Here is a 16,910-nt window from a genome sequence, read left to right on the forward strand (position 1 = left end):
TTGGAAATCCTATATGAACAGTAGGTTTTGGACCATGGAATTAGAAATCCTATCAGAATAGTAAGTTTTAGACCATGGAATTGGAAATCCTATATGAATAGTAAGTTTTAGACCATGGAATTGGAAATCCTATATGAATAGTAAGTTTTAGACCATGGAATTAGAAATCCTATCAGAATAGTCAGTTTTAGACCATGGAATTGGAAATCCTATATTAATAGTAAGTTTTAGACCATGGAATTGGAAATCCTATATGAATAGTAAGTTTTAGACCATGGAATTGGAAATCCTATATGAATAGTAAGTTTTAGACCATGGAATTGGAAATCCTATATGAATAGTAAGTTTTAGACCATGGAATTGGAAATCCTATATGAATAGTATGTTTTAGACCAAGGAATTGGAAATCCGATATGAATAGTAAGTTTTAGACTAAGGAATTGGAAATCCTATATGAATAGTAAGTTTTAGACCATGGAATTAGAAATCCTATCAGAATAATAAGTTTTAGACCATGGAATTGGAAATCCTATATGAACAGTAAGTTTTAGTCCATGGAATTGGAAATCCTATATGAATAGTAAGTTTTAGACCATGCAATTAGAAATCCTATCAGAATAGTCAGTTTTAGACAATGGAATTAGAAATCCTATCAGAATAGTAAGTTTTAGACAATGGAATAAGAAATCCTATCAGTATAGTAAGTTTTAGACCATGGAATTGGAAATCCTATATGAATAGTAAGTTTTAGACCATGGAATTAGAAATCCTATCAGAATAATAAGTTTTAAACCATGGAATTGGAAATCCTATATGAACAGTAAGTTTTAGACCATGGAATTGGAAATCCTATATGAATAGAAAGTTTTAGACCATGGAATTGTAAATCCTATATGAATAGAAAGTTTTAAACAATAGAATTGGAAATCCTATATGAATAGTAAGTTTTATACCATGGAATTAGAAATCCTACATGAAAAGTAAGTTTTTGACCATGGAATTAGAAATCCTATCAGAATAGTAAGTTTTAGACCATGGAATTGGAAATCCTATATGAATAGTAAGTTTTAGACCATGGAATTGGAAATCCTATCATAATTATAAGTTTTAGACCATGGAATTGGAAATCCTATATGAATAGTAGGTTTTAGACCATGGAAGTAGAAATCCTATCAGAATAGTAAGTTTTAGACCATGGAATTAGAAATCCTATATGAATAGTAAGTTTTAGACCATGGAATTGGAAATCCTATATGAATAGTAAGTTTTAGACCATAGAATTGGAAATCCTATCAGAATATTAAGTTTTAGACCATGGAATTGGAAATCCTATATGAATAGTAGGTTTTGGACCATGGAATTAGAAATCCTATCAGAATAGTAAGTTTTAGACTATGGAATTGGAAATCTTATATGAATAGTAAGTTTTAGACCATGGAATTGGAAATCCTATATGAATAGTAAGTTTAAGACCATGGAATTGGAAATCCTATATGAATAGTAAGTTTTAGACCATGGAATTTGAAATCCTACATGAATAGTAAGTTTTAGACCATGGAATTGGAAATCCTATATGAATAGTAAGTTTTAGACCATGGAATTGGAAATCCTATATGAATAGTAAGTTTTAGACCATGGAATTAGAAATCCTTTCAGAATAGTAAGTTTTAGACAATGGAATTAGAAATCCAATCAGAATAGTAAGTTTTAGACCATGGAATTGGAAATCCTATATTAATAGTAAGTTTTAGACCATGGAATTTGAAATCCTATATGAATAGTAAGTTTTAGACCATGGAATTAGAAATCCTATATGAATAGTAAGTTTTAGACGATGGAATTGGAAATCCTATATGAATAGTAAGTTTTAGACCATGGAATTGGAAATCCTATCAGAATATTAAGTTTTAGACCATGGAATTGGAAATCCTATATGAATAGTAGGTTTGGGACCATGGAATTAGAAATCATATCAGAATAGTGAGTTTTAGACCATGGAATTGGAAATCCTATATGAATAGTAAGTTTTAGACCATGGAATTAGAAATCCTATATGAATAGTAAGTTTTAGACCATGGAATTGGAAATCCGATATGAATAGTAAGTTTTAGACCATGGAATTAGAAATCCTCTATGAATAGTAAGTTTTAGACCATGGAATTAGAAATCCTATCAGAATAGTAAGTTTTAGACCATGGAATTGGAAATCCTATATGAATAGTAAGTTTAAGACCATGGAATTAGAAATCCTATATGAATAGTAAGTTTTAGACCATGGAATTGGAAATCCTATATGAACAGTAAGTTTTAGACCATGGAATTGGAAATCCTATATGAATAGTAAGTTTTAGACCATGGAATTCGAAATTCTATATGAATAGTAAGTTTAAGACCATGGAATTAGAAATCCTATATGAATAGTAAGTTTTAGACCATGGAATTGGAAATACCATATGAATAGTAAGTTTTAGACCATGGAATTGGAAATCCTATCAGAATATTAAGTTTTAGACCATGGAATTGGAAATCCTATATGAACAGTAGGTTTTGGACCATGGAATTAGAAATCCTATCAGAATAGTAAGTTTTAGACCATGGAATTGGAAATCCTATATGAATAGTAAGTTTTAGACCATGGAATTGGAAATCCTATATGAATAGTAAGTTTTAGACCATGGAATTGGAAATCCTATATGAATAGTAAGTTTTAGACCATGGAATTAGAAATCCTATATGAATAGTAAGTTTTAGACCATGGAATTGGAAATCCTATATGAATAGTAAGTTTTAGACCATGGAATTAGAAATCCTCTATGAATAGTAAGTTTTGGACCATGGAATTAGAAATCCTATCAGAATAGTAAGTTTTAGACCATGGAATTGGAAATCCTATATGAATAGTAAGCTTTAGACCATGGAATGGGAAATCCTATCAGAATAATAAGTGTTAGACCATGGAATTGGAAATCCTATATTCATAGTAGGTTTTAGACCATGGAATTAGAAATCCTATCAGAATAGTAAGTTTTAGACCATGGAATTGGAAATCCTATATGAATAGTAAGTTTAAGACCATGGAATTAGAAATCCTATATGAATAGTAAGTTTTAGACCATGGAATTGGAAATCCTATATGAATAGTAAGTTTTAGACCATGGAATTGGAAAACCTATCAGAATAGTAAGTTTTAGACCATGGAATTGGAAATTCTATATGAATAGTAAGTTTTAGACCATGGAATTAGAAATCCTATATGAATAGTAAGTTTTAGACCATGGAATAGGAAATCCTATATGAATAGTAAGTTTTAGACCATGGAATTGGAAATCCTATCAGAATATTAAGTTTTAGACCATGGAATTGGAAATCCTATATGAACAGTAGGTTTTGGACCATGGAATTAGAAATCCTATCAGAATAGTAAGTTTTAGACCATGGAATTGGAAATCCTATATGAATAGTAAGTTTTAGACCATGGAATTGGAAATCCTATATGAATAGTAAGTTTTAGACCATGGAATTAGAAATCCTATCAGAATAGTCAGTTTTAGACCATGGAATTGGAAATCCTATATTAATAGTAAGTTTTAGACCATGGAATTGGAAATCCTATATGAATAGTAAGTTTTAGACCATGGAATTGGAAATCCTATATGAATAGTATGTTTTAGACCATGGAATTGGAAATCCGATATGAATAGTAAGTTTTAGACTAAGGAATTGGAAATCCTATATGAATAGTAAGTTTTAGACCATGGAATTAGAAATCCTATCAGAATAATAAGTTTTAGACCATGGAATTGGAAATCCTATATGAACAGTAAGTTTTAGTCCATGGAATTGGAAATCCTATATGAATAGTAAGTTTTAGACCATGGAATTAGAAATCCTATCAGAATAGTAAGTTTTAGACAATGGAATTAGAAATCCTATCAGAATAGTAAGTTTTAGACAATGGAATAAGAAATCCTATCAGTATAGTAAGTTTTAGACCATGGAATTGGAAATCCTATATGAATAGTAAGTTTTAGACCATGGAATTAGAAATCCTATCAGAATAATAAGTTTTAAACCATGGAATTGGAAATCCTATATGAACAGTAAGTTTTAGACCATGGAATTGGAAATCCTATATGAATAGAAAGTTTTAGACCATGGAATTGGAAATCCTATATGAATAGAAAGTTTTAGACAATAGAATTGGAAATCCTATATGAATAGTAAGTTTTATACCATGGAATTAGAAATCCTACATGAAAAGTAAGTTTTTGACCATGGAATTAGAAATCCTACTAGAATAGTAAGTTTTAGACCATGGAATTGGAAATCCTATATGAATAGTAAGTTTTAGACCATGGAATTGGAAATCCTATCATAATTATAAGTTTTAGACCATGGAATTAGAAATCCTATATGAATAGTAGGTTTTAGACCATGGAAGTAGAAATCCTATCAGAATAGTAAGTTTTAGACCATGGAATTAGAAATCCTATATTAATAGTAAGTTTTAGACCATGGAATTGGAAATCATATATGAATAGTAAGTTTTAGACCATAGAATTGGAAATCCTATCAGAATATTAAGTTTTAGACCATGGAATTGGAAATCCTATATGAATAGTAGGTTTTGGACCATGGAATTAGAAATCCTATCAGAATAGTAAGTTTTAGACTATGGAATTGGAAATCCTATATGAATAGTAAGTTTTAGACCATGGAATTAGAAATCCTATATGAATAGTAAGTTTTAGACCATGGAATTGGAAATCCTATATGAATAGTAAGTTTAAGACCATGGAATTGGAAATCCTATATGAATAGTAAGTTTTAGACCATGGAATTAGAAATCCTACATGAATAGTAAGTTTTAGACCATGGAATTGGAAATCCTATATGAATAGTAAGTTTTAGACCATGGAATTGGAAATCCTATATGAATAGTAAGTTTTAGACCATGGAATTAGAAATCCTTTCAGAATAGTAAGTTTTAGACAATGGAATTAGAAATCCAATCAGAATAGTAAGTTTTAGACCATGGAATTGGAAATCCTATATTAATAGTAAGTTTTAGACCATGGAATTGGAAATCCTATATGAATAGTAAGTTTTAGACCATGGAATTAGAAATCCTATATGAATAGTAAGTTTTAGACGATGGAATTGGAAATCCTATATGAATAGTAAGTTTTAGACCATGGAATTGGAAAGCCTATCAGAATATTAAGTTTTAGACCATGGAATTGGAAATCCTATATGAATAGTAGGTTTGGGACCATGGAATTAAAAATCATATCAGAATAGTGAGTTTTAGACCATGGAATTGGAAATCCTATATGAATAGTAAGTTTTAGACCATGGAATTAGAAATCCTATATGAATAGTAAGTTTTAGACCATGGAATTGGAAATCCGATATGAATAGTAAGTTTTAGACCATGGAATTAGAAATCCTATCAGAATAGTAAGTTTTAGACAATGGAATTAGAAATCCTATCAGAATAGTAAGTTTTAGACAATGGAATAAGAAATCCTATCAGTATAGTAAGTTTTAGACCATGGAATTGGAAATCCTATATGAATAGTAAGTTTTAGACCATGGAATTAGAAATCCTATCAGAATAATAAGTTTTAAACCATGGAATTAGAAATCCTATATGAACAGTAAGTTTTAGACCATGGAATTGGAAATCCTATATGAATAGAAAGTTTTAGACCATGGAATTGGAAATCCTATATGAATAGAAAGTTTTAGACAATAGAATTGGAAATCCTATATGAATAGTAAGTTTTATACCATGGAATTAGAAATCCTACATGAAAAGTAAGTTTTTGACCATGGAATTAGAAATCCTACTAGAATAGTAAGTTTTAGACCATGGAATTGGAAATCCTATATGAATAGTAAGTTTTAGACCATGGAATTGGAAATCCTATCATAATTATAAGTTTTAGACCATGGAATTAGAAATCCTATATGAATAGTAGGTTTTAGACCATGGAAGTAGAAATCCTATCAGAATAGTAAGTTTTAGACCATGGAATTAGAAATCCTATATGAATAGTAAGTTTTAGACCATGGAATTGGAAATCCTATATGAATAGTAAGTTTTAGACCATAGAATTGGAAATCCTATCAGAATATTAAGTTTTAGACCATGGAATTGGAAATCCTATATGAATAGTAGGTTTTGGACCATGGAATTAGAAATCCTATCAGAATAGTAAGTTTTAGACTATGGAATTGGAAATCCTATATGAATAGTAAGTTTTAGACCATGGAATTAGAAATCCTATATGAATAGTAAGTTTTAGACCATGGAATTGGAAATCCTATATGAATAGTAAGTTTAAGACCATGGAATTGGAAATCCTATATGAATAGTAAGTTTTAGACCATGGAATTAGAAATCCTACATGAATAGTAAGTTTTAGACCATGGAATTGGAAATCCTATATGAATAGTAAGTTTTAGACCATGGAATTGGAAATCCTATATGAATAGTAAGTTTTAGACCATGGAATTAGAAATCCTTTCAGAATAGTAAGTTTTAGACAATGGAATTAGAAATCCAATCAGAATAGTAAGTTTTAGACCATGGAATTGGAAATCCTATATTAATAGTAAGTTTTAGACCATGGAATTGGAAATCCTATATGAATAGTAAGTTTTAGACCATGGAATTAGAAATCCTATATGAATAGTAAGTTTTAGACGATGGAATTGGAAATCCTATATGAATAGTAAGTTTTAGACCATGGAATTGGAAAGCCTATCAGAATATTAAGTTTTAGACCATGGAATTGGAAATCCTATATGAATAGTAGGTTTGGGACCATGGAATTAAAAATCATATCAGAATAGTGAGTTTTAGACCATGGAATTGGAAATCCTATATGAATATTAAGTTTTAGACTATGGAATTAGAAATCCTATATGAATAGTAAGTTTTAGACCATGGAATTGGAAATCCGATATGAATAGTAAGTTTTAGACCATGGAATTAGAAATCCTCTATGAATAGTAAGTTTTAGACCATGGAATTAGAAATCCTATCAGAATAGTAAGTTTTAGACCATGGAATGGGAAATCCTATATGAATAGTAAGCTTTAGACCATGGAATGGGAAATCCTATCAGAATAATAAGTGTTAGACCATGGAATTGGAAATCCTATATTCATAGTAGGTTTTAGACCATGGAATTAGAAATCCTATCAGAATAGTAAGTTTTAGACCATGGAATTGGAAATCCTATATGAATAGTAAGTTTAAGACCATGGAATTAGAAATCCTATATGAATAGTAAGTTTTAGACCATGGAATTGGAAATCCGATATGAATAGTAAGTTTTAGACCATGGAATTAGAAATCCTCTATGAATAGTAAGTTTTAGACCATGGAATTGGAAATCCGATATGAATAGTAAGTTTTAGACCATGGAATTGGAAATCCTATATGAATAGTAGGTTTGGGACCATGGAATTAAAAATCATATCAGAATAGTGAGTTTTAGACCATGGAATTGGAAATCCTATATGAATAGTAAGTTTTAGACCATGGAATTAGAAATCCTATATGAATAGTAAGTTTTAGACCATGGAATTGGAAATCCGATATGAATAGTAAGTTTTAGACCATGGAATTAGAAATCCTCTATGAATAGTAAGTTTTAGACCATGGAATTAGAAATCCTATCAGAATAGTAAGTTTTAGACCATGGAATTGGAAATCCTATATGAATAGTAAGCTTTAGACCATGGAATGGGAAATCCTATCAGAATAATAAGTGTTAGACCATGGAATTGGAAATCCTATATTCATAGTAGGTTTTAGACCATGGAATTAGAAATCCTATCAGAATAGTAAGTTTTAGACCATGGAATTGGAAATCCTATATGAATAGTAAGTTTAAGACCATGGAATTAGAAATCCTATATGAGTAGTAAGTTTTAGACCATGGAATTGGAAATCCTATATGAACAGTAAGTTTTAGACCATGGAATTGGAAATCCTATATTAATAGTAAGTTTTAGACCATGGAATTCGAAATTCTATATGAATAGTAAGTTTAAGACCATGGAATTAGAAATCCTATATGAATAGTAAGTTTTAGACCATGGAATTGGAAATACCATATGAATAGTAAGTTTTAGACCATGGAATTGGAAATCCTATCAGAATATTAAGTTTTAGACCATGGAATTGGAAATCCTATATGAACAGTAGGTTTTGGACCATGGAATTAGAAATCCTATCAGAATAGTAAGTTTTAGACCATGGAATTGGAAATCCTATATGAATAGTAAGTTTTAGACCATGGAATTGGAAATCCTATATGAATAGTAAGTTTTAGACCATGGAATTAGAAATCCTATCAGAATAGTAAGTTTTAGACCATGGAATTGGAGATCCTATATTAATAGTAAGTTTTAGACCATGGAATTGGAAATCCTATATGAATAGTTAGTTTTAGACCATTGAATCAGAAATCCTATCAGAATAGTAAGTTTCAGACCATGGAATTAGAAATCCTATCAGAATAGTAAGTTTTAGACCATGGAATTGGAAATCCTATATGAATAGTAAGTTTTAGACCCTGAAATTGGAAATCCTATATGAATAGTAAGTTTTAGACCATGGAATTAGAAATCCTCTATGAATAGTAAGTTGTTGACCATGGAATTAGAAATCCTATCAAAATAGTAAGTTTAAGACCATGGAATTGGAAATCCTATATGAATAGTAAGCTTTAGACCATGGAATTGGAAATCCTATCAGAATAATAAGTGTTAGACCATGGAATTGGAAATCCTATATTAATAGTAGGTTTAAGACCATGGAATTAGAAATCCTATCAGAATAGTAAGTTTTAGACCATGGAATTGGAAATCCTATATGAATAGTAAGTTTTAGACCAAGGAATTGGAAATCCTATATGAATAGTAAGTTTTAGAACATGGAATTACAAATTCTATAGGAATAGTAAGGTTTAGACCATGGAATTAGAAATCCTATATGAATAGTAAGTTATAGACCATGGAATTGGAAATCCTATATGAATAGTAAGTTTTAGACCATGGAATTGGAAATCCTGTATGAATAGTAAGTTTTAGACCATTGAATTAGAAATCCTATATGAATAGTAAGTTTTAGAACATGGAATTACAAATTCTATAGGAATAGTAAGGTTTAGACCATGGAATTAGAAATCCTATATGAATATTAAGTTTTAGACCATGGAATTGGAAATCCTATATGAATAGTAAGTTTTAGACCATGGAATTGGAAATCCTGTATGAATAGTAAGTTTTAGACCATTGAATTAGAAATCCTATATGAATAGTATGTTTTAGACCATGGAATTGGAAATCCTATCTGAAAAGTAAGTTTTAGACAATGGAATTGGAAATCCTATATTAATAGTAAGTGTTAGACCATGGAATTAGAAATCCTATATTAATAGTAAGTGTTAGACCATGGAATGTGAAATCCTATATGAATAGTAAGTGTTAGACAATGGAATTAGAAATCCTATATGAATAGTAAGTTTTAGACTATGGAATTGGAAATCCTGTATGAATAGTAAGTTTTAGACCATGGAATTGGAAATCCTATATGAATAGTAAGTTTTAGACCATGGAATTGGAAATCCTATATGAATAGTAAGTTTTAGACCATGGAATTGGAAATCCTATATGAATAGTATGTTTTAAACCATGGAATTGGAAATCCTATATGAATAGTAAGTTTCAGACCATGGAATTGGAAATCCTATATGAATAGAAAGTTTTAGACCATGGAATTGGAAATCCTATATGAATAGAAAGTTTTAGACCATAGAATTGGAAATCCTATATGAATAGTAAGTTTTATACCATGGAATTAGAAATCCTACATGAAAAGTAAGTTTTTGACCAAGGAATTGGAAATCCTATCAGAATAGTAAGTTTTAGACCATGGAATTGGAAATCCTATATGAATAGTAAGTTTTAAACCATGGAATTGGAAATCCTATCATAATTATAAGTTTTAGACCATGGAATTGGAAATCCTATATGAATAGTAGGTTTTAGACCATGGAATTGGAAATCCTATATGAATAGTAAGTTTTAGACCATGGAATTAGAAATCCTATATGAATAGTAAGTTTCAGACCATGGAATTGGAAATCCTATATGAATAGTAAGTTTAAGACCATGGAATTGGAAATCCTATATGAATAGTAAGTTTTAGACCATGGAATTAGAAATCCTACATGAATAGTAAGTTTTAGACCATGAAATTGGAAATCCTATATGAATAGTAAGTTTTAGACCATGGAATTCGAAATCCTATATGAATAGTAAGTTTTAGACCATGGAATTAGAAATCCTATCAGAATAGTAAGTTTTAGACCATGGAATTAGAAATCCAATCAGAATAGTAAGTTTTAGACCATGGAATTGGAAATCCTATATTAATAGTAAGTTTTAGACATTGGAATTGGAAATCCTATATGAATAGTAAGTTTTAGACCATGGAATTGGAATTCCTATATGAATAGTAAGTTTTAGACCATGGAATTGGAAATCATATATGAATAGTAAGTTTTTGACCATGGAATTGGAAATCCTATCAGAATAGTAAGTTTTAGACCATGGAATTGGAAATCCTCTATCAATAGTAGGTTTTGGACCATGGAATTAGAAATCCTATCAGAATAGTAAGTTTTAGACCATGGAATTGGAAATCCTATATGAATAGTAAGTTTTAGACCATGGAATTAGAAATCCTATATGAATAGTAAGTTTTAGACCATGGAATTAGAAATCCTCTATGAATAGTAAGTTTTGGACCATGGAATTAGAAATCCTATCAGAATAGTAAGTTTTAGACCATGGAATTGGAAATCCTATATGAATAGTAAGCTTTAGACCATGGAATGGGAAATCCTATCAGAATAATAAGTGTTAGACCATGGAATTGGAAATCCTATATTCATAGTAGGTTTATGACCATGGAATTAGAAATCCTATCAGAATAGTAAGTTTTAGACCATGGAATTGGAAATCCTATATAAAAAGTAAGTTTAAGACCATGGAATTAGAAATCCTATATGAATAGTAAGTTTTAGACCATGGAATTGGAAATCCTATATGAATAGTAAGTTTAAGACCATGGAATTGGAAATCCTATATGGATAGTAAGTTTTAGACCATGGAATGTAAATTCTATATGAATAGTAAGTTTTAGACCATGGAATTAGAAATCCTATATGAATAGTAAGTTTTAGACCATGGAATTGGAAATCCTATATGAATAGTAAGTTTTAGACCATGGAATTGGAAATCCTATCAGAATATTAAGTTTTAGACCATGGAATTGGAAATCCTATATGAATAGTAGGTTTTGGACCATGGAATTAGAAATTCTATCAGAATAGTAAGTTTTAGACTATGGAATTGGAAATCCTATATGAATAGTAAGTTTTAGACCATGGAATTAGAAATCCTATATGAATAGTAAGTTTTAGACCATGGAATTGGAAATCCTATATGAATAGTAAGTTTAAGACCATGGAATTGGAAATCCTATATGAACAGTAGGTTTTGGACCATAGAATTAGAAATCCTATCAGAATAGTAAGTTTTAGACCATGGAATTGGAAATCCTATATGAATAGTAAGTTTTAGACCATGGAATTGGAAATCCTATATGAATAGTAAGTTTTAGACCATGGAATTATAAATCCTATCAGAATAGTCAGTTTTAGACCATGGAATTGGAAATCCTATATTAATAGTAAGTTTTAGACCATGGAATTGGAAATCCTATATGAATAGTAAGTTTTAGACCATGGAATTGGAAATCCTATATGAATAGTAAGTTTTAGACCATGGAATTGGAAATCCTATATGAATAGTAAGTTTTAGACCATGAAATTGGAAATCCTATCAGAATAATAAGTTTTAGACCATGGAATTGGAAATCCTATATGAACAGTAAGTTTTAGACCATGGAATTGGAAATCCTATATGAAAAGTAAGTTTTAGACCATGGAATTAGAAATCCTATATGAATAGTAAGTTTTAGACCATGGAATTAGAAATCCTATCAGAATAGTAAGTTTTAGACCATGGAATTAGAAATCCTATCAGAATAGTAAGTTTTAGACCATGGAATTAGAAATCCTATCAGAATAATAAGTTTTAAACCATGGAATTCGAAATCCTATATGAACAGTCAGTTTTAGACCATGGAATTGGAAATCCTATATGAATAGAAAGTTTTAGACCATGGAATTGGAAATCCTATATGAATAGAAAGTTTTAGACCATAGAATTGGAAATCCTACATGAAAAGTAAGTTTTTGACCATGGAATTAGAAATCCTATCATAATAGTAAGTTCTGGACCATGGAATTGGAAATCCTGTATGAATAGTAGGTTTTGGACCATGGAATTAGAAATCCTATATGAATAGTAAGTTTTAGACTATGGAATTGGAAATCCTATATGAATAGTAAGTTTTAGACCATGGAATTAGAAATCCTATATGAATAGTAAGTTTTAGACCATGGAATATGAAATCCTATATGAATAGTAAGTTTAAGACCATGGAATTGGAAATCCTATATGAATAGTAAGTTTTAGACCAAGGAATTGGAAATCCTATATGAATAGTAAGTTTTAGACCATGGAATTACAAATTCTATAGGAATAGTAAGGTTTAGACCATGGAATTAGAAATCCTATATGAATATTAAGTTTTAGACCATGGAATTGGAAATCCTATATGAATAGTAAGTTTTAGACCATGGAATTGGAAATCCTGTATGAATAGTAAGTTTTAGACCATTGAATTAGAAATCCTATATGAATAGTATGTTTTAGACCATGGAATTGGAAATCCTATCTGAAAAGTAAGTTTTAGACAATGGAATTGGAAATCCTATATTAATAGTAAGTGTTAGACCATGGAATTAGAAATCCTATATGAATAGTAAGTTTTAGACCATGGAATGTGAAATCCTATATGAATAGTAAGTGTTAGACAATGGAATTAGAAATCCTATATGAATAGTAAGTTTAAGACTATGGAATTGGAAATCCTGTATGAATAGTAAGTTTTAGACCATGGAATTGGAAATCCTATATGAATAGTAAGTTTTAGACCATGGAATTGGAAATCCTATATGAATAGTAAGTTTTAGACCATGGAATTGGAAATCCTATATGAATAGTATGTTTTAGACCATGGAATTGGAAATCCTATATGAATAGTAAGTTTCAGACCATGGAATTGGAAATCCTATATGAATAGAAAGTTTTAGACCATGGAATTGGAAATCCTATATGAATAGAAAGTTTTAGACCATAGAATTGGAAATCCTATATGAATAGTAAGTTTTATACCATGGAATTAGAAATCCTACATGAAAAGTAAGTTTTTGACCAAGGAATTGGAAATCCTATCAGAATAGTAAGTTTTAGACCATGGAATTGGAAATCCTATATGAATAGTAAGTTTTAGACCATGGAATTAGAAATCCTATCATAATTATAAGTTTTAGACCATGGAATTGGAAATCCTATATGAATAGTAGGTTTTAGACCATGGAAGTAGAAATCCTATCAGAATAGTAAGTTTTAGACCATGGAATTAGAAATCCTATATTAATAGTAAGTTTTAGACCATGGAATTGGAAATCCTATATGAATAGTAAGTTTTAGACCATAGAATTGGAAATCCTATCAGAATATTAAGTTTTAGACCATGGAATTGGAAATCCTATATGAATAGTAGGTTTTGGACCATGGAATTAGAAATTCTATCAGAATAGTAAGTTTTAGACTATGGAATTGGAAATCCTATATGAATAGTAAGTTTTAGACCATGGAATTAGAAATCCTATATGAATAGTAAGTTTCAGACCATGGAATTGGAAATCCTATATGAATAGTAAGTTTAAGACCATGGAATTGGAAATCCTATATGAATAGTAAGTTTAAGACCATGGAATTAGAAATCCTACATGAATAGTAAGTTTTAGACCATGAAATTGGAAATCCTATATGAATAGTAAGTTTTAGACCATGGAATTCGAAATCCTATATGAATAGTAAGTTTTAGACCATGGAATTAGAAATCCTATCAGAATAGTAAGTTTTAGACCATGGAATTAGAAATCCAATCAGAATAGTAAGTTTTAGACCATGGAATTGGAAATCCTATATTAATAGTAAGTTTTAGACATTGGAATTGGAAATCCTATATGAATAGTAATTTTTAGACCATGGAATTAGAAATCCTATATGAATAGTAAGTTTTAGACCATGGAATTGGAAATCATATATGAATAGTAAGTTTTAGACCATGGAATTGGAAATCCTATCAGAATAGTAAGTTTTAGACCATGGAATTGGAAATCCTATATCAATAGTAGGTTTTGGACCATGGAATTAGAAATCCTATCAGAATAGTAAGTTTTAGACCATGGAATTGGAAATCCTATATGAATAGTAAGTTTTAGACCATGGAATTAGAAATCCTATATGAATAGTAAGTTTTAGACCATGGAATTAGAAATCCTCTATGAATAGTAAGTTTTGGACCATGGAATTAGAAATCCTATCAGAATAGTAAGTTTTAGACCATGGAATTGGAAATCCTATATGAATAGTAAGCTTTAGACCATGGAATGGGAAATCCTATCAGAATAATAAGTGTTAGACCATGGAATTGGAAATCCTATATTCATAGTAGGTTTATGACCATGGAATTAGAAATCCTATCAGAATAGTAAGTTTTAGACCATGGAATTGGAAATCCTATATAAAAAGTAAGTTTAAGACCATGGAATTAGAAATCCTATATGAATAGTAAGTTTTAGACCATGGAATTGGAAATCCTATATGAATAGTAAGTTTAAGACCATGGAATTGGAAATCCTATATGGATAGTAAGTTTTAGACCATGGAATGTAAATTCTATATGAATAGTAAGTTTTAGACCATGGAATTAGAAATCCTATATGAATAGTAAGTTTTAGACCATGGAATTGGAAATCCTATATGAATAGTAAGTTTTAGACCATGGAATTGGAAATCCTATCAGAATATTAAGTTTTAGACCATGGAATTGGAAATCCTATATGAATAGTAGGTTTTGGACCATGGAATTAGAAATTCTATCAGAATAGTAAGTTTTAGACTATGGAATTGGAAATCCTATATGAATAGTAAGTTTTAGACCATGGAATTAGAAATCCTATATGAATAGTAAGTTTTAGACCATGGAATTGGAAATCCTATATGAATAGTAAGTTTTAGACCATGGAATTGGAAATCCTATATGAACAGTAGGTTTTGGACCATAGAATTAGAAATCCTATCAGAATAGTAAGTTTTAGACCATGGAATTGGAAATCCTATATGAATAGTAAGTTTTAGACCATGGAATTGGAAATCCTATATGAATAGTAAGTTTTAGACCATGGAATTATAAATCCTATCAGAATAGTCAGTTTTAGACCATGGAATTGGAAATCCTATATTAATAGTAAGTTTTAGACCATGGAATTGGAAATCCTATATGAATAGTAAGTTTTAGACCATGGAATTGGAAATCCTATATGAATAGTAAGTTTTAGACCATGGAATTGGAAATCCTATATGAATAGTAAGTTTTAGACCATGAAATTGGAAATCCTATATGAATAGTATGTTTTAGACCATGGAATTGGAAATCCGATATGAATAGTAAGTTTTAGACCAAGGAATTGGAAATCCTATATGAATAGTAAGTTTTAGACCATGGAATTAGAAATCCTATCAGAATAATAAGTTTTAGACCATGGAATTTGAAATCCTATATGAACAGTAAGTTTTAGACCATGGAATTGGAAATCCTATATGAATAGTAAGTTTTAGACCATGGAATTAGAAATCCTATATGAATAGTAAGTTTTAGACCATGGAATTAGAAATCCTATCAGAATAGTAAGTTTTAGACCATGGAATTAGAAATCCTATCAGAATAGTAAGTTTTAGACCATGGAATTAGAAATCCTATCAGAATAATAAGTTTTAAACCATGGAATTCGAAATCCTATATGAACAGTAAGTTTTAGACCATGGAATTGGAAATCCTATATGAATAGAAAGTTTTAGACCATGGAATTGGAAATCCTATATGAATAGAAAGTTTTAGACCATAGAATTGGAAATCCTACATGAAAAGTAAGTTTTTGACCATGGAATTAGAAATCCTATCATAATAGTAAGTTTTTGACCATGGAATTGGAAATCCTGTATGAATAGTAGGTTTTGGACCATGGAATTAGAAATCCTATCAGAATAGTAAGTTTTAGACTATGGAATTGGAAATCCTATATGAATAGTAAGTTTTAGACCATGGAATTAGAAATCCTATATGAATAGTAAGTTTTAGACCATGGAATATGAAATCCTATATGAATAGTAAGTTTAAGACCATGGAATTGGAAATCCTATATGAATAGTAAGTTTTAGACCAAGGAATTGGAAATCCTATATGAATAGTAAGTTTTAGACCATGGAATTAGAAATCCTATCAGAATAATAAGTTTTAGACCATGGAATTGGAAATCCTATATGAACAGTAAGTTTTAGACCATGGAATTGGAAATCCTATATTAATAGTAAGTTTTAGACATTGGAATTGGAAATCCTATATGAATAGTAAGTTTTAGACCATTGAATTAGAAATCCTATATGAATAGTAAGTTTTAGACCATGGAATAGGAAATCCTATATGAATAGTAAGTTTTAGAACATGGAATTACAAATTCTATAGGAATAGTAAGGTTTAGACCATGGAATTAGAAATCCTATATGAATATTAAGTTTTAGACCATGGAATTGGAAATCCTATATGAATAGTAAGTTTTAGA

Source organism: Euprymna scolopes, chromosome 41 (assembly GCF_053919585.1).
Source record: "Euprymna scolopes isolate OS-2025 chromosome 41, ASM5391958v1, whole genome shotgun sequence".
Classification (NCBI taxonomy): Eukaryota; Metazoa; Mollusca; class Cephalopoda; order Sepiida; family Sepiolidae; genus Euprymna; species Euprymna scolopes.